Genomic DNA, 20,132 nt, shown 5'->3' on the forward strand with positions numbered 1-20,132 from the left:
CACCCAAGGGTACTGAGAGAACTGGCAGAGGAGCTGGCCAAGCCACTATCCATCATTTATCAGAAGTCCTGACTATCAGGGGAGGTCCCAGTTGACTGGCGGCTAGCAAACGTGATGTCCATCTACAAGAAGGGCCAGCGGGCAGACCTGGGAAACTACAGGCCTGTCAGTTTGACCTCAGTGCCAGGGAAGCTCATGGAGCAGATTCTCTTGAGAGTCATCATGCAGCACTTGCAGGGCAAGCAGGTGATCAGGCCCAGTCAGCATCTGTTTATGAAAGGCAGGTCCTGCTTGACAAACCTGATCTCCTTCTTTGACAAAGTGACGTGCTGGGTGGATGAGGGAAAGGCTGTGGATGTGGTCTACCTTGACTTCAGCAAGGCTTTTGATACCATCTCTCACAGCATTCACCTCAAGAAAATGGCTGCTCTTGACTTGGACTGGCGCACGCTTCGTTGGGTTAGAAACTGGCTGGATGGCTGGGCCCAAAGAGTCGTGGTAAATGGAGTCAAGTCCCGTTGGAGGCCGGTCACTAGTGGCGTTCCCCGGGGCTCGGTACTGGGGCCGGTCCTCTTTAATATCTTCATATCGATGATCTGGATGAGGGCATTGAGTGCACCCTCAGGAAGTTTGCAGATGACACCAAGTTAGGTGCGGGTGTCGATCTGCTCGAGGGTAGGAAGACTCTGCAGGAGGATCTGGATAGGCTGCACCAATGGGCTGAGGTCAATTGTATGAGAGATTAACGGGAAACCACAGTTTCCTGAAGTGCTTGTGCTACAGAGAAAAGAGTAGAGTTCTGCTGAAGATGTTTGCATGGACTTGTACGGCAATCCTACATGTGTAACAATAGTTCTAAAACTTAAGGATTGCATCTGGAAAAGCACACCTAAGAAACTTATCTAGGGCACCATCCTGTTTAGTTTTCTGTGTCCAGTGAATGAAATACTGAACAGCAGGTATGTTATTTTTAAAAAGGATATAAAACAATAGCACAGCACTGCCTGATTATATTACAGTATCTATCTTCTCATGTATCAGCAAAAACTACCACTGAAGTATACCTAATTATCATATTTACAGTGGTATAGGTAGTAAAACAGTTATGTTTTGCATTGCTCAGGATGTTCAAGGCTGAAATAGATAAACTATGTGGGAGATTAGTAATAGGTAATTATTCTCTACTTACATATTCAGCTTCATATTTCTAAATTAAGGTAAGTGGAAAAAGCTTATAAAATATTCAGAGCTCTTTTATCTTTCCTCCTCCCTCTTATTAGAAACTGTGTATGAATTTGCATAGAATAAACTGAACCCATAAATCATAGCAGAAACTGCAAGAATGCTCTTTGTAAGTTATAATTTAAGGTTAACTGTAGCACATTTTGCTTACTGTATTATTAATGACCAGTTCACTCATGACAAGATTACATATTAAAAATTGTTGGTAGACAAAACTCCAGTTCATAATCAATTTGCTTCCTAAACTTAGAAAGCCACTCACCACATTCTCATACTTCCAAAGAGGAGAGCTTTGGGAAGAAAGTTCAGCAAGCAATATGTTATGTTGGCTGTACTCACAGTTGGTTTGCCACATTTGTTGAAGTTTAGGTGTAAGACCTTGCGTGGAGTTTGAACTGTGTCAACATACCATGTGGCAGGTTTGAAAAGCTGACCTGTTCCATTTTCTGTTCTAGGATTTATAGCTATACCTCTACAAGACAGAATGGCAGCAGAAACACCTGGAGAACCTCAGAATTCTGTGATACTCAGTATTTTGTGATACTTGCGGAATATCTGCATGATTCACTGTGCCACCTAATGCAAAGCATTGAATTATAACATGGCTATGGAGAAATAGTATCTTTGTATGACTCTAATTCTGTTACATGTTGGTATACTGTCGATGTTAAAGGCGATCTAAATGTTGTGGGTTCCAAGATTCCCATAGAAGGCTGGGAATCCTTCCCAATCTGCTACAGCCAGGCTGCTGTAGTCCCCAGACGCTGGATTCAGTTAATCGCAAGGCTGCAAATGAATCCTTGGCACACATTCTACAATGTGTGCCAACACCAACCAATCAACATGAATATAAAAAGAGAACCTTCACAGATACCACATATACACAAATGCCACTCACTCTCATAAACACAAATAACAAAAATGGCTTGATCCTGTTTGGGTTTCCTGGTTAGTCATGCTCAATGCTTGCTATCAGCTATTAAGGCTTTGAGTGGTCCCTTCAATGTCCCATCAATCAGTGACCTAAGAGTTGTTCTTGGTACCGTCTCCTTTAACGCATGTTAGTATTTGTGTGTCTAGGTCTGAGTGCTCAGTATGTTACTTCTCTTCTTCATCATCCTAATGTTTTATGCTGACCAGGTATTAACTACATATTCTCAGAAACCACACATCTATACGTTCTATGTACTCTCACACTATGTTCTGTTCTATCTGCTAAAGGAAATCACTGGTACCGAGGCAATAATTAGTTCCAATCCAGTATTCACTGCTATTCAACCTTTATATGTTGTGCTGAAATCCAGGGCCTGTTAGGTTCAATGCTTGAAGATAATTAGTTATTGTTAGACATTCAGAAGACTTGGAACACCGGTTAAACATAAATCTAAGGCTATGTAACAGTGTGATTTTCCTTTCTGCATATTATGAATTATGTTAAAGGAAAAACTGATTCTTTTACATTACTTTGATTTGGTAGTTTAGTACATTATCACAAGTTCTTCTTGTCTTTCATCAGCTAGTTGCTTTGTTTACAACTGAATATACACTGAGCTAGAAATTTTGTTCTAAGTATCTTGAATTTAACTTTCAGGTAGGCAAAGTCCTAGGACATAGTCTTCCAAGACAACAGGCTATCAGTTATACTGAAATAAAACTAATAATAATAATACAATGAATACAGACAAAAAAAAAAAAAAAAAAATGTCCTTCAATCTAAGGCTCTGTTTACAAATTCTAAATATAACAACAGAAGGCTATTTTCTTTGCAAAAGACGTACTCTAATAATGATATACTCAACACTTATCATATCAAGATTATTTGTTAAATCTTTTTATTTTTTTTAGGAATAGAAAGTAGGTATCCAGAAATAGTTCATAGAATCATAGAATATCCTGAGTTGGAAGGGACCCTTAAGGATCATCAAGTCCAACTCTTGACACCGCACAGGTCTACCCAAAAGTTCAGACCATGTGACTAAGTGCACAGTCCAATCTCTTCTTAAATTCAGACAGGCTCAGTGCAGTGACCACTTCCCTGGGGAGCCTGTTCCAGTGTGCAACCACCATCTCTGTGAAGAACCCCCTCCTGATGTCAAGCCTAAATTTCCCCTGCCTCCGCTTAACCCCGTTCCCGCGGGTCCTGTCACTGGTGTTAATGGAGAAAAGGTCTCCTGCCTCTCGACACCCCCTTACGAGGAAGTTGTAGACTGTGATGAGGTCTCCCCTCAGCCTCCTCTTCTCCAGGCTGAACAGGCCCAGTGACCTCAGCCATTCCTCATATGTCTTCCCCTCCAGGTCTTTCACCATCTTCGTAGCCCTCCTCTGGACACTCTCCAACAGTTTCATGTCCTTTTTATACTGTGGTGCCCAGAACTGCACACAGTACTCGAGGTGAGGCCGCACCAGTGCAGAGTAGAGCGGGACAATCACCTCCCTCGACCTACTAGCGATGCCGTGCTTGATGCACCCCAGAACACGGTTGGCCCTCCTGGCTGCCAGGGCACACTGCCGGCTCATATTCAACTTGCTGTCTACCACGACCCCCAGATCCCTCTCTTCTAGGCTGCTCTCCAGCGTCTCATCGCCCAGTCTGTACGTGCAGCCAGGGTTTCCCCGTCCCAGGTGCAGGACCCGGCACTTGCTCTTATTGAACTTCATGTGGTTGGCGATCGCCCAGCTCTCCAACCTATCCAGATCCCTCTGCAAGGCCTTTCCACCCTCATTCGAGTCCACAACTCCTCCAAGTTTGGTGTCATCAGCAAACTTGCTCAAAACCAAATCAAATCAAACCTGTCCAATATGAGAAATGAGTGTTTAAACTTTTTTTTTTTCCACCCTTTAATTTACTTATCCTTCTTACTTTTTATAAGAAACAGTTAGGATTCAGATAAAATTTGTTGGTTTGATTGTTGGTTTTGAATATAAGTGTTTCAAGTGTCCCATCTTGATGTTACTAAACTAAAACATTCTTTGTTCCAGACAAGAAATTGCTTTTATTTCAATATTAAGTGAAATACTACAGAAAAAAACTGAAGGTCAAGACAAAACATTAATGTTTAAATAGTTTGATAGACACAAGACTTTTTTGTCTGCAAATTTTAAATTAGGAAATGAGCTCTCAAAATGTTGACATCTTAGTCATACTCAAGATAGGAAATGTTTCAATATTTTTCCTTTTTATAGGATACCAAAAAATGTTCATTATTTCTTCTTTATCCAGGCTAATCTTTCTTTCTGAAAATGTTTGTATATTTTGATTGCTTCAGTTTCTCAACAGCTTCAATCATATATTCCTGCAATGTTCCTCTTCTGAAGTAAGGGAAGCACAAAGTAACCAATCCAAGTCAGGTTCCTTCAAAATTCTTATTCCTTTAGAGTTAACATAGGATTTTGGGTCACACACTGTAGTCTCAATAAAATAAATGAATAAATGAAAGCTTTCATCAATTACACAGAAGAAAGAATATAACCTCCCACTAAAATAAAAATCATCACTGACCTGAAGACAAGTTGTTTAATGTTTGTAACACAGAAAATGGACATCAAAGAACCAATTAAATTGCAAGCAGATTGGAAATTGTAATATCTTTAAAGTCTATATTCCGGGGGGGGGAGGGGGGGGGGGAGGAAGTGTCCTTCATACTACATAAATAGAGCTGCAAGATTTTTTGTGTGTGTGTGTGTCTTTTTTTTCAGAAGACAGATTTATTTTACAGATGTGTGCTTGGGTTACTTAATAAGACACCATATTTTTGTATGGATATTTTTTCACACCAAAAGGATGATCCAAAGAGATAGTCAATACCATTCTGATGGTAAATCATCACAGCACTTGTAAGGTGACACATTGTTCTACTTGTTCGTGATTAGTCCTTGTTGTATCTCAAAATAATGGTAACCTTTTTTGCAATCACTGCTCTGTAAAGTCAAGCCAGGTAGAGAATCTTTCATATTATTAATTAGAGTGAGAATTTTAAATATTCCAGCTATAACACACAGTCAGTCACTGGCATATTTTGAACTTCACATTAATCCCAGAATGTGGTAGGTTCTTTAATGGCAGTCACTGGTATATGGTAAGAGTAAAGTGAGAAAGACTTGCATTTGTAAGGGAAGAGATGCATAAGAGCAATGCTGATTTATGTCAAATGTGTTTCGACACAGAAAATGGTTAGAAATTTTGTTCCCAGACCTATTTATTCAAAAATCTCTTCATAAACACAACTCTCATGCATCTGTGGCAAGAAAATGAGATAATTGCAGTATGAAGCACTTTGCCAAAGCTTTCCTAGAGATGTGAGAAATGAATTACTTCTTGTTTTCTTCCCTTTCTAGTCATTAGAGGAATTGCCATCGTGGTAAAAATGTTCAATATTTAAATTAGAAATCCAAAAATAATTCTGTATTGGATTTTCCTATCATCCTGCTGGTCTTTCAAATAAAAATAATTGTTGAAGATACTTCGTCACTGAGAAAAAAAAAAAAAAAAAAAAAAAGAAAAAAGAATATAGTAATATTTTTTTATTATTATTATTTTACAAATAATATCTTAGAGTAGGTCTATTAAATTCTTTGTTCTCCTCACTCCAGTCACTACAATTGTGTACTAATAATGCATGATAATTTGACCATAAATTGTACAATGAATAACAAGGATACTATATTACTTAATAGTTTAGTTGAAGGCTTACAAACTGGGGAAAGAAGATGGAGCTGTATTTTCTTTGCTTATTTTAAGTGTCCTAATTTTGAGGTTCTGGGCTCAGATCTAGAAAAAAAACAGGCATGTAGAATGAAGTTGCAGAGTTTCGACAGTCCCAAACAGCGATATTGTTTAATTCTTGCATTAATAATTAAAATGTAAAGATGGACTTGAGAGTTAATAAGCTGAGGAAAGTTTGGAACTAGGCATTACTAAATGGATTTGGTTAACATTCAAAATATTTCAACTTTTCCTCCAGTACTGAATGTAACTTGTAATCAATCTTTCGATTCTAAGGGGGTATCATCCCACTGTTCTCATGAATATTGGCGCCTGAATGTTTTAGTATTAAGAAAAAACAATATTGAAATAAAGTAACAAAGTCAGTTCTCAGAAGTCTCACCAAAAACTATGGCACACTGCCAGTCATATTTTGTGAAAGGTCCATGACGGGACACCAGTAGGCTATACACATATCAGCAATTTCCCTGTATATGAGGAAAATTTATTAAATCTATATTTCATGTACATACACTCGCCTCCTTGTTTGTCACAGTGAATTTACGAGTTATGGTTTATTCAGTCTGGAGAATTTAGGCTCCGGAATGTGTGGAAAAACCTCTTTAGCATTACAGGAAAATATAAATTTAGGACCCTCAGAGCCCTTGCAGTGGTATATATCCTGCCTTTGGTCTTCTCAAGTGAATTTACTGTGGCCCATTACATGACAGTTGCACCAACTAAATTACAGTAGCTCTCCATTAAGTAACAAAGATATGATTGGTAGTGTGCTTTACATTCTCAAGGCAGTTTTCTAACCCCCTAAGTGGATAATTGTCAGTTATTGCTTTTAAACTGCAAGCCTTGTATGACTTTATTAAAAGTTTCCAAGATCCAAAATGTTACTAAAGTAATAGTGGTACATATTGGAGCAGTAAAAAAAAAAAAAAAAAAAAGCAGAAAAGGTGTTGAATATGTGTCATATGTGTCAAGATTTTAAGAAGGCTGTGCATGTGCCTTCTTTTTCAAGTATCTTGATATTTAGGCATCTGTGGAAGAGCTGCAGCTGACAAATCCTGTTTGTATTACTTTTCTCTTTCCTTACTAGGTTCCTCCTAAAATGCTGACAACCAGCAGGTAATAATATCTATTCTTAAGTAGCTGTTTTGAATAGAACATACATTAAATTGCTTGGAATACAACTTGAAGACAAGGAGCAAAGAGGACAATTCTTCAGATCGCTTCATCCTAATAAGGTAAATTATCAATGGTATGTCCACACATATCATGGAAAACAGAAATGGATCATTCACTCTCCAATGTTTTATTGTCTCTGAAATAAATTGTCACTTTGCAGCCCCAATTTGTGTTCTATTTCCTGCTTTTTACAATATTTTACCTCAAATCTCTTAGAATTTGCAATGCTTTTTTTTTTTTTTTTTTTTAATTCAAATTTTCCTGGTTTGCAAAGTCAACTCTATGGCCCCTTACAAGAATAGAGCTGACATGTTGTCCAAAGTGTTAGCCATTCAGAATACAATGAAACCAGAACGATATGCCCTGCTGCAGTAAATTTTCCTACCCAGATTAAAGGAGATTTCAAATTGACCATTCGTGTCAAGACTGCTTTGGACTATCCCTCCCTGTGTTTTAACTTACTAGTTTGAATAATATGAGCTGCTCTTCACTTCATTAGTAGTTGGGATTTTTTTCTTCCTTCCTTCCTTCCTTCCTTCCTTCCTTCCTTCCTTCCTTCCTTCCTTCCTTCCTTCCTTCCTTCCTTCCTTCCTTCCTTCCTTCCTTCCCTGTGCTAAATTCTCATTACCCATGTTTATACTTTGCTTCTTCCAGATGTAATGACAGGGGGGATCATTTTGATTCCTTTTACTTTTTTTGAAAGAACCAATCTGTTGTACATTATATAAATTATTATTTCTCAACTGTAAGAAACTAAGATTGCTTGCCGTTGAATATGGATATGTGGAACTCATTTAGGGCTCAGCTGTGGGCAAAAGTTGAATCAATGAGATATACACAATCAAAACATCACATAATCACAGAGGTTGGAAGTGACCTCAGCAGTGACTCCAAGCAAGTCCAATTAAAGCAGAGTATTCAAAGCCTAAAAAGTATCTGGCAAGCTTTTGAGTATCTGACAAGGTTTTGAGTATCTCCAAGGACAGAGACTTCAAAACCTCTGTGCACATCCATTATGGGGAAAAAATAACTAACTAAAAAAAATAAAATTAAAATAAATAAATAAATAAATTTCCTATGCTCCATCATTGACTCTCATCTTATTGCCTCTCATCTTTCCACTATGCACCTCCAAGAAGTGTCTGTCTCCACTTTCTCTATAGCCTGCCTAGTCTTCATATCTCCCTTTATGAGGCAGTCTTCATGACAAATTACGGTGTGCATAACAGGAGGGATCCAGCAAGACAGGAGGGAGACACGCTATTATTTTTTAGAAACCCAGGATTCTTCCATTCAAGGTAGTCATAAAAAGAGGTGGTGATACATATCATTTGGGTTGTAGAGTTGTAATTGATACTTGACTATGTAAGACTTTGATAAAAAGTTAATGTGATTATTTGGAATACTACGTATTGAACGTGAACAGTTTGATGACTAATCTCACCGTTGCTTTATCCCTTGTGCTACAGTTTTTTATTCCAGAACCTTTTTGGCATGGTGAGACTGTATCATTTTAGAAGATCATCATGCATTGAGAAACAGTAAATTCAGAATATCCACTTATAGAAACTATCCTTTACAAACTTCCAAAAAACATGCCCCAGCTGAGAAAAATACCAAGCTACAGATTTGGCATGATATCACTCTTTGAAAATCATTATCTTGATCTGTTAAAAGTCCAGACATTGACAATGCTTCATTGGAAAATCATCTAGATGAAGATATCTGTGTATAAAGGTGTTTGAAAAGGTATTTATCTGGCAGACAAAAAAGAAAAAGTGTATGAAGTGAGGATGTGAATAATATCAGTTAGGCAACTGAGGAACAACAATTCAGTATTTTTCAAAACATATAAATATGTCAAGGAAATAATTATGAAACAGACTGAAAACAAATAAAAAGAATCATGTAATTAGTATATGAAATTCAGTGCCTCATGATGCAATGGCATCTAAAGCTCAAAAGATTAAACAAATTCGTGAAGTATAGGGCCGTTAGCAGATATTAAATTCATCAACATGAGAAGTTTGTCAGAAGAACGATAGAAGCTGAAATGTTACAGCAGCAAAATAGTAAATTTTTTACCTGGCCTGTCTCTAATGCTCTTTCCATTCAGGCGAGAAGGGCTTTTGATTTCATGCAGAGATGATAATTCTTTCAGGGATGTCACTGAAAAATTTCTGCTGGACTTTGCTGGGACAATGTGTCACTAGTTTGCAATTTCCTGAGATGCAGGCCAAGGTCTACTACTTGTTCTAGAGACTACTCAGGATGCCATGAGATGGTTATGAACAGCAGAGCATACTGGCAGGAAATGTACAGGATCCTACTAAAAATCAATTACAGACTTAGATAAGCCTGAGCCTTTATCAATCCCAGTATTGTGGTCATCAAATTAAAGGAATTTTTGTTCCTACTAACCTTAGAAGATGGTAAAGAACATTCAACTATATTTTATGTTGGGTGATCTGTGAGTATCGTTAAATACAAAATACAGCACAGTTAAATTTACAAAGAAATAGCATGTTAGCGTTACAAAAACATGGCTTCTTTTACTCATTTACATTATAAGTGCAACTAGAAGGTTAGTGTGCATTTTGTGCACCAGTCCTAAGCCTCGTGTATGTATAAAACTCTAACAGCAATTGGTGCTCATTTTGTACACCCTTCCTAAGCCTCATGCATGTATAATACCCTCACAGACAGAGAGCCTAATGCAGAGAACTCTGGAGAGTCATGATTTGATCCTTGACAAAAAACACACCCGAATGTGGACTCAGTTCCTAGTAGCCAATATCGAGATAAGTACTACCTGACTTTCAAACGTACTGATTTCCTATCTAAAATGTGGGTCTTTAAAAAAGAAAATTAACCTTGTCAAGCATCATTACATGGCAGAGTTACAAAGAAACCCTCCAGAGTCCAACATACATGATTTATGAATCTAGCTGAGTTCAGACACCTGGAAAATAAAAAGCATCGTGGTTAGGTCTTGTACAGTTTGCTAGTACATTAGTTATAATACTGTTGTCATTGAGAGCCACATGTGTAGTTATGCTGCGGAAATGATTCTACCAGCCAATTTAATTCAAATCCTACTTATCAATAAAATCTCATGAATTATATCACAGAGAAAGATAGGAAAAAATTCTGGCTTATCTTCTTATCCAGGAAAGATTGCCTATAAATATCTGCAATTTAGTTTGACAGCAACCTAGAAGTCTACCTAATCCAGGTTACTAGTTCTTTTCTATTCATTTTGATTTCCCATATTGTTATCACAGCTGTATCTAAGAACCTTCTAGTAAAACATTAAGTATATTTTGTCACCTTCATTTTCTCATTCTATAGGTGTGTTATATCTATGAAATGTGATGTGCCAGACCTTGACTGGAAGAATGAAGAAGATGACCTAATCTAAAACCATGCCAAGGAGCAGGCCAACAACCAAACAGGCCAGTCAATTGTGTGACAGTTCTCTTGCAGATATTGTGATCTTGAATTTACTTTTATAGACAGAAAACTGTGCATCTTTCAAATAACAACTGAAACCTTAAATTTTATCTGTCCACTAATAAACATACTACGGACAGCCACATTGTATGGCAGGTCATGACTTTAGGCCGGCATGCTCCAGATAAATGGACAAGACAGTCTCCTAAGCATTGATGATATCATTCTCAAGTACATAACATTGTTCTTTATAATCATGTTTAAGCAAGAGAGACTGCCTTTTAAGATTATTGCCTTCTAGAACAGGACGGAGCATTTTAAAGAAACAAAAACTTTAGAAAAATGTATTAATAAATGCTAGAAAGAAACCAGAATTTTCATGCCTGAGGAATCTAGCAGAAATGTTGAACTATTGACTTACCTTACAAGAATGTCTGCCAAAGGGGACTTTCCTGGGACACTTCTCTCTTCAAAGTATTTTCTTTGGATGCCAACATGTGTTCCAGCATTCAGTCATCAGATCAGCTGCATTTCAAACAGTAACCACAATGAACTCTAGTAAAGAAAAACTGCCTGAGTCAGCTTTCACAGGTCACTTCAGTGTTCTTAAGTTCTTTGGGAGATCAAAATGGATAATGATAACTCCGTACTACTACTACTACTACAAATAAATAAATAAATAAATAAATAAATAAATAAATAAATAAATAAAGTTTTTCTCATATGGAGAAAAATAAGAATTCATTGAATAAGAATATATATTGAATTGAGGACTGGATATTATTGGATTTTTTTTTCCAAGTTCTTTGACCAGTCACATTTTCACTAAAGAAGTATTCATTAAAATAGTATCCTACCATCTCTTCCGTGAAAGTATCTCATAGAAAAAATATTGTGATACAGATATATCTCACTGATATTTTTTATTATATTTAGTTTCAACGTATATTACTCAAATTTATACTCATCTTCACTTTCAATCTTTCAGTCTTTCCATATGGTGATGCTTTCAGTCTTTCCTTGACACTTCAATCTTGAACCCTTGCTAAAAAAGAAAAGTTGCCCTTGATTTCTGTGGTTGAGAGGGTTTGTGTAAAACTGAAGTCCATCTATCCCGTGTTCCCCTCACCTCTCCCCCTCCAAGCAAAATTGAAAACATAACAATAGGAAATTTTTTCATTTGCAGATTGGCCCTTCCTGCATTTTCAAAATACAGGTCACAAAATTCCCAGGAACCTCCACAAAATTACTGAGTACTGGGCATTTGAGTCTCATCGGAGCACAGAGGCACATAAGTGATTGTTATTGCTTTAAAAACTTGATCACAAAACATAGCAAGGATTTTTTAAATTTTCACAAAAACAGCACATTCATTGATTATCCACCATTTTCATCACAGTCAGGGGTAAATTTAATACGTCCGTCCACTTTCGATTTCTGGTTCATTATTTTGCACCAGAATTATTGGAATGTTATCAGGGAGATGATTTTTTTAACAATTATTGCAAAAATTAAGTATGATAATAATTCTGATTTTCTGGAAAAAAAATAAATAAATATATACATATATATATATACACACACACATATATCCTTTTCCTACATCTATGAAAACAAACAGGAGTTGTGGATACCTACTGTATCTTGTTAAACCACTCTCCAGCAAAATTCATGATCAGAGGAATCATAGTATATTGGAGAATGTGTACTACAGGCCTCATTGTGTGTTCAATCTACAGATGCTCTGAGTCTTTTCCAGCCCTAACAAAAGAACCATGGAACTTGAGCTCAAGCAATAAAAGTTTATATTATCAGCTTGAGTACATCTAGTTCAAGCCTTAAATATCAGCCAAGATGGCCGCCATTACGTAAAAGAGGATTGAAACAAAAACCTTTAGACTCAAAAGCTTTACACTTTTGAATAAATCAAGCTTTTGAGGAGAACCTTGAATGTACATAATTTAACAATAATCCAAATTGTTTGGTGTCATGTAGCGGGAAAAATTGCAGTTGTAGTTGCAAGTTAGTCCCTTTATACCAAGGTAGACTTAATTTAAATAAATAATAATTAAAAAAAAGCCCTACACTTTTTGTTTGTTTCACTAAGGTTGTAGCTTTTAAGATTCACTTTGAATATATCTCCCTCTTTTTCTACAAATTATCCCTTGCATGCTTTCAGTCTTTTCAGAAAATTCTTCCCACTCAAGACGGAAAATTCTGTCCACTCGTTTTCCGTTCCAAATGACATTGTCCAACACTTAACTAATTTTACCTGAACGGTACAATTCACAGCCATCAATACAGCATTAAGAGACCTTGCACTGAGATAGGTTTCTTACACAAAGAAGATCAGTTCTCAATGGAACAATGGAACAAGACTAATGGTGAGATCATCCATTTAAGCAAGGTCTTAACAGAGCAACATAAGCCTGTGCAGACTGATTTATTTCCAATCAAATCACAAAACTCAGTCTAGGTCTGCAGCCAAGGTACAATTAATTAATTGATTTGGTGTATGTGAGCACTTCCAATTTGGATCTCCATATGCTAAGACAGTAAGAATCAGGATGAATGAGTCATTAGCAGTTTCCTTTCTGACATTAAAAAAATAAATAAAATCAAAAAATGATTTGGTATTGTTTATCTATTTGTTTGCCTTTAAAAAAAATAATATATATATTTATTTATTTATTTATTTAACTTATTAGGTTTCATCTCTACCATAGGGATTTACTTAATTATAGATGAGTCATTTCCAGTACCTTCATCATCCAGATGCATTGTGTTTTTCTCACACTTTATTCTGGTTAGAACTGACTCATATTTTTGCACATACATAGACAAATTCAGATGGATTAATATTCTGAACTGTCTTACTAACCAGAATTTCATGATTTCCCTAAAATCTGTCAGATTTTCCTTGTATAAGATGAATAAAAAAAAATGCATCTCTCCTCTCCACAGGAAGAGAATTTTTTTTTTCAGATACCGTGCGTTCCTTCAACTGAAATGTTCAACCTAAACTCAGCACCAAGTCCCAGTTTGTTTGCTAGTGATAACAGATTTGTTGACCTCTGATAACAGATTTGTTAACTCCTAAATTAGATGATTTAAAACAACAGATGAAAGAACAAACAAATCTTTATTCCTATCCGTTTTTAGACAAGAAAACAGACACATTAACTAGATAACAGCAGGTCTGCTTCCAACAGCTTTTCATGTTTTTCCACCCAATGTCAACCCCTCCTTTGGATACCTCTATAAATTCCAAAATGTCTCTAATCACCTGTCCTCATACTTCAATCATGTCAGTTCTGAGTGACTGAAAGGTGGAAGAGTTTTTTTTTTTTTTTTTTTTTTTTTTTTTTTAAGATTTATAACTATTCAAACATTTCTTCCAATAGTTCCCCAGTTCTCTATACTTGCTTCTTCATTGCTAGGAAACATCATGAGTTACAAATTGAGAGCAATGTTTACTCAGTCCTAATCATGAGTGTGGGTCAATGGCTGAGATCCTAAAATAATTCAATAGTACTGGAATAGGCAAGCACCCCCTTCTGTTTTCAGGATAGTGAAAGCAAGGATGAAGGAGCCCTTATTGGTAACCTTTCCAGCATGAAAAATCAAATGCAATTTGCCCATATTAGTGGGCTTAGTCTCTGTCTGATTATCTGGTGCCACAAAGATGTGACCCATGCCTATGCCTCTGTTTTTTAATAAACACATTTGCTGGGTCTGATAGTTTGGCAATTTGTACAGTAAATTAGATGTAATTTGCCCTAAATGCCACTGGTTTCTCAGATAGTTTGAAGCAATGCTAGGCAGCTCAGCAAATAACTGCAGCTTATCTGCAACTGAATCAGGCTAGAGAGCAGACTTTCTTGCTAGAGCCCTCTGCTGCCCACTTCAGATCCAGCCTTTCCACCACCTCCAACTTCCACAGCCTATTCATTCTCTTCAGCCTTCCTCTGCATTCCTCTTTGCCATTCACTCACTTCTCTTCTCCCCTCCCACTCTTCCTTTGAAATGTTCGGTATTTAGGGTCTGATGCAATGATAAATGGATTTGTTTCTCCCATTGAAATCAAGAAGATCTGTGCCGACTGTCCAACGAGGAGCTCAGACCTGTATCTAACTTCCCCCACCTTTCCCCTAGTGTTTCCACAGGTGCCAATGAATTTAGGGTACTGGTGACTTTCTTTTATCTGTCCTGACAGCCTAATAAAGAGATGGAAGTCAGGATTAATATTTTTTTTTAATTTATATATTTTTTGTTGTTAGTCATTTGGCAGTCATCTCCCCCTTGCTGTGCAGCACAGAACCCAGATGGCTGCTGACTGTTCCAGTTGGCTTGAACAGCCAGTGGGAGCCATTGGCGCTCTTAAATAGCCTTATCTAGCCTGCAGTCAGCTTCATTCCTAAATAAAATTAAATAAAACGTTTAGATATTACATAGAAAGGTTTCTTTAAGACATCGTAAGTTCGTATGTTCCTCCAAGTTCATTTGTGCTCCTCTTCACACATTTTTTTGCACTGTTCTTTTTCTTCCCCTTTTTCTTCCTCTTCCTTCCTAATTCCATTTCCTGTCATCCCTCCCCCCCCCTTCCCCCCCCCCCCCAGCCCCCATTTTTCTTCCTTTTAGCTCCACTTCTTTGTCTTCCATCTGCTTTTGGCTTTCATTTTTGGGTTTTACCTCTCTAACAGCAGGGATATCTTCCCTTCCCCTTTGACAGCAATGCATTGCTGTGTAAAATGGGGTTTATTTCTCTGGGCAGTGTTGCAGCAGCTTTCCACAGAAGTTTAAAGATAATAACATGAACCTTAATATATATATATGTGTGTGTGTGTATATATATATATATATATAAAATTTAATTTGAAATACTAATAGGGGTAAAACCTCCTTAAAGAAGTGGCACTTCACAGGATAGGAATCCCGTAGTATTTCTGTAGAACTGAATAGATGGAGAAGAAATAAAAAAGACATTCCATACTTTTTTTCTATTTTTTTTTCCCTATAATTACCAATAACCCACTATTAGGCTTCAAGGACAAAAATAACTCTTAGACTGTCTAGATATCAGACCAGAACTAGTCTTTTTCACCTGGCAGCAGTTTGGAAAGATGAATCCTCAAGGTACCTGAAGTCTATAATCGTCAGATCAGTCGTTCCCATGGAGAAGCCCAGGCAGGTGGCATCTACCCTGTGATTATTTCTTTACTTTTTATTTTTATTTTTTATTTTGCCTGGTTTCCACACCATCCCCAAATGTCAGATCTGCTGCGATGGAATATCTGTATTTTGGGGAGGGAAGGGGAAGTGTATTGGAAGGGTTTAACTCTATCTATACTGGTGCAAGCAACACCAACTTCTGTGTTTAATCTCTCATTTCCAACTGGTTGCTTTGTGGTTTTTTGTGATGTGAGGCCCCAGGTGGGAGACAGGTCTCCATGTGCGAGGTGCTATACAAACACATTAAATTGCCTGACTTGAAGATCTTACAGTGTAAGTAGAGAAGACCAGGGAGAGGCTGGAGGGTAGAGGCAGAATGAGCACAATTTTTGTTTTACAGCAAACAGCTAAATTAAATGGTGTCCCCAGTGGGCTGAAAGAAATCTGAGGTAGAAATGGACATTGAACATCGATTACCTGAACCTCAGTGTTTTGCTCATAAAGCAGTTTAGTCTTCAGGCAAAATCTGGCCTCAGGTTTGATCTTTCAATAACATTCTTTACTTTCTTATCATTTTTAGAAGCAATGGGCTTTCATACTGATGCATTGTAAGGTAGACCAGGCACAAAAGGAGAGCAATTCGCTGCCCATTCATATGCAGCAGTCTCTTGTGCAGAGCACAGCAGGCATATAACAGCTACCTAGCCATACTACTGAGAATAAAGAAGACAGTGTTTAGCAGATACCTGGGCAGAATGAGTAGCAGGTGGGGTCTAACTTTCATTCTCGTACAGAACTGTTATCAGATTTTTAATGATCACAAAGTAGGCAAAGGACATACACAGATTTCCCTCTCTCTTTTTCTCTGTGTGCATCTGTGTGTGGGTACAAGATCATGTCTGTCACTGGCAGCTGGGCCATGCCTAGGAGAGTAGAATAAGTGATCCGCTAATAGAGGATAGTATAAAGCTCCTAAAGATCAAAAGATAACAGTCTGTGCCTTTTGTGCCTTTTCTTTCTCTTTTCTTGCCTCTCTCTTTCTCTCTCTCTCTCTCTCTCTCTTTTTTTTTTTTTTTTTTTTTTTTTTTGAGCGGAAAAAAAGCTGGGTTCTATTCTCAGCTTTACCGTTGAAGATGGGTGATTTGTCTCATAATTGTGTTCGCTGACTGCAGCAGATGGATTCATTACTAGGGCTGGTCAGAAATCTTTCAACACAATGTGTTTTTGTGTGTTTGTGTGTGAAAATGATGAATCATCAAAACTGAAACTTTTCAAGAAGATACAGCAGTGCACAGGAAACTTGTCACAGAAGTGTCCTCAACTTTCCAGTGGGGCTTCTGATTAAAGTCAGAGAAAGGAAAAGCCTCTCATCTTAGAGTAGCCCAGGAGATAGTGTGGGCACTGAGGGTTTTTTTTTTTTTTTCTGCTTATTCTGAACTGTTTCTTTTCTGAACTGTGTCAGTTACTTTACTATGCAACACATCTCCTTATATAGGTGTGTGTACATATAGAAATGTAAACAGTGTAGAAGAGCTTTAACAAGAGGAATTGAGAGAAAGACAATGGTATGCTGAACACTATAAGTGAATGCAAGTCATGTCCCCTATTAAAGCTACCGTATGCTTTTTTGAAGTCAGAGAAACATTTACCATCTCCAGAAGGAACAGCTTTCTCATTACAGACCCTTTCACCCAAGTCCACCAAATCCCACTCCTTTTGTTTCAACAGAAATTATCAAAATAATCTGGAGGGATGAATGCTCAAGGAAGAGTCTTGAAGGCAAAGTAACTTAGGTCATGACCACAGCTGAAGAGGAAAATTTTACAAGGAAAGGTCATGAGCCTACTCATGTTTATACCCCGTACAGCCTTTTCCCCTCTGAGTGTTTCTTTAACTTGTATATAAACTATTGCTGATTGTACTGCTGCCTTTGGGAGCCAATCTTATGCATGACTTACCCTGTGCATATAGAAGTTTGTCTTGGTCCTCCTTAGCAAATGTTTAGTCTAGACTCTAATCAGCACAGAGTGAGACACTTCCAACAGGAGCTACAACCAGCAAGAGGCCTATTTAGAAGACAGGCAGGACACCAAATGTCTTTTTTAAATAGGACAAGGCAGCTTGCTAATGGGCAGGAATCTGGCCCTGAGGTTTCAGCATATGACAGCCATGTAAATGACAATCCCGCTGTTGCAATGGGAGAAGGAAATCAATAAGACTCTCCCATCAGTGGGAACAATAATAGGGAAGAACTAAAGGATCACTGAGCAATAGAATACTTCACTGGGATTTATGGAGAGCAGAGCAGAAAGGAAGACATGGGAAAGATGTCAAATCTTTTCTCCTAAAAATGGCATGAGAGTCAATAAAAAGATGCCTCGGCAATGGAATAAGAGCGAAAAGACCTAGATGAAGTCGGCAGCAAAGGTGATACAAATTGCACCAAAAAAAAAAAATTAAAAAAATTAATAGTACCAAACTATTACAAAGGCCCATTCTTTCTAACAGCAGACCTGACTCATCCTTTGAGCTTTTCTTCCAGAACAGTCCTAGCATTAGTGTGGATTTCCCATTTCTAGCCTCTTTCATTCCTTTTGCAAGCACTTGTTTTTGATGTAGAAATATTTTCTTTTTAAGGAAAAGTTACCCTGGAATATAGTCAGGAAATCTCCTTGCAGGACATCTGAGAGATACCATTGTTTTTCTGGACAATTTGTTACAGGCAAATTATAGCAAGACTAATTTTTAAGTTGATTAACATACCCAGTCCACAAATGTCTGTAATGTTGTCAAAGGCGAATAAAATTATTCTAATATTTCTTAATTTGAATTGTGAGTAAGCTTTGCCTCCCATCAAGATAACTTCTGCTCTTTCCTTCCAGTTTCTTGAAACAACAAAGGAAAAAGTATTCACTCCTTTGTGAAAGCAGTACGATCATTTTTTAGGTTATTTTTTCCCAGTCTTTCAACCTTTTTTAATTCAAAGATCATCTTAAAATTGTGTGGTACAACTTACACAATTGTTAAATAGTTTTTACCTAATGGAGGAATAAAAAATATCCCAAATTTTGAACGTTTGATAATAGTTCTCTCACATCGCCTTGTTTGTTTTCTTGCTTACACAGATGTGCATGCTTACATAATGCAGCAGTAAAAATGTGAGGTTTTCATGGACTATCCTTCTGATGTTTTATAAATCAGTCCAGACCACAGACAGAGAAACACTGGCTTACTGTTGCTCTTTATCTTTTACCATAAAGTCAGTGTAAGATTCCCCCTCTCTCCTTTTTCCCCAAGGTATATTTTTATAGCTAAGTCCAAATTTAAATGTCACAAGCTATTTGTCTTTCATCCATGTTATCTTTGTGCTATCCCCTTTATAGTTAAGGGTGTCATCTAAAGCCTGATTCTCTTCCATAATTTTATGTACTTATCTTGGCAGAAACTTATTAGTATATTCTGTCAGGACAAAACTTTGCACTATTTGATCACTCCTTATTTGCATTTTTAATAGTCCCCATTACACAGACTCAGAACTAATTAGCCAAGAATCTGTAATAGAAAACTCCTGTTTCCTAGTTTCAGAACTAAGAAAATAATGGCTAGAACAATTAAGTAATAAGAAAAAATACTGTGTTAAGATTGGCAATAAAACAGCTGCCATAAATCATTATAATAACGACTTGCAGCTCAAAATATTGAATTTCATAAAAAAAGTAACTTACACACTATTTCTGTGGGCTTCAAAATACAGATGCCCCAGAAAATAAACAAACAAAAACATATAAAATATATACCATATTAGTCCAGGTGGGTTGTGATTTTGTGTTTGTTTTTTATCTTCAATGTGACAAAATCCTAGGGAAAAATAAACGAACTCAGACTTTTACCAACATTTCAGCTACTAAACTTTCACTGTGTTTATATGACTTATAGATAGGTTAAATATCAATGGAAAATGATGAAATGATGATGAACCCAATCTTCAAAAGCCTTGAAGTATCTTGTTCCTTTTGATTTCATCACAGACATTTGGTGCCTAAGTCACTTCAAAGAAAAAGACCTCGTCTTATAGAGAAAGAGATTGAAATTATCCATCCTCCATCCAGCTACTATTGAAATGTGAAATAAAGGGCACTAGACACCCATGCTCATGCCACAGAGTTTTGTCCCAAGTAATTTCAGTTTTCAGAATTTTATTCAGCATCTACTTTCAGTTTATCCAGAATGACAGAACTTGTAAAAAAGGGTATTTTTTTAAAGTATCACTCACTTTTTCTCTCTAACAAGTAGAATATGCAGTAGATTAATTGGCCAGCACAGTCTTTTGCAAACATATCCATTCTGAGACTCCACCTCAGTAAGG

This window comes from Anas platyrhynchos, chromosome Z (genome assembly GCF_047663525.1).
Source record: "Anas platyrhynchos isolate ZD024472 breed Pekin duck chromosome Z, IASCAAS_PekinDuck_T2T, whole genome shotgun sequence".
Lineage (NCBI taxonomy): Eukaryota > Metazoa > Chordata > Aves > Anseriformes > Anatidae > Anas > Anas platyrhynchos.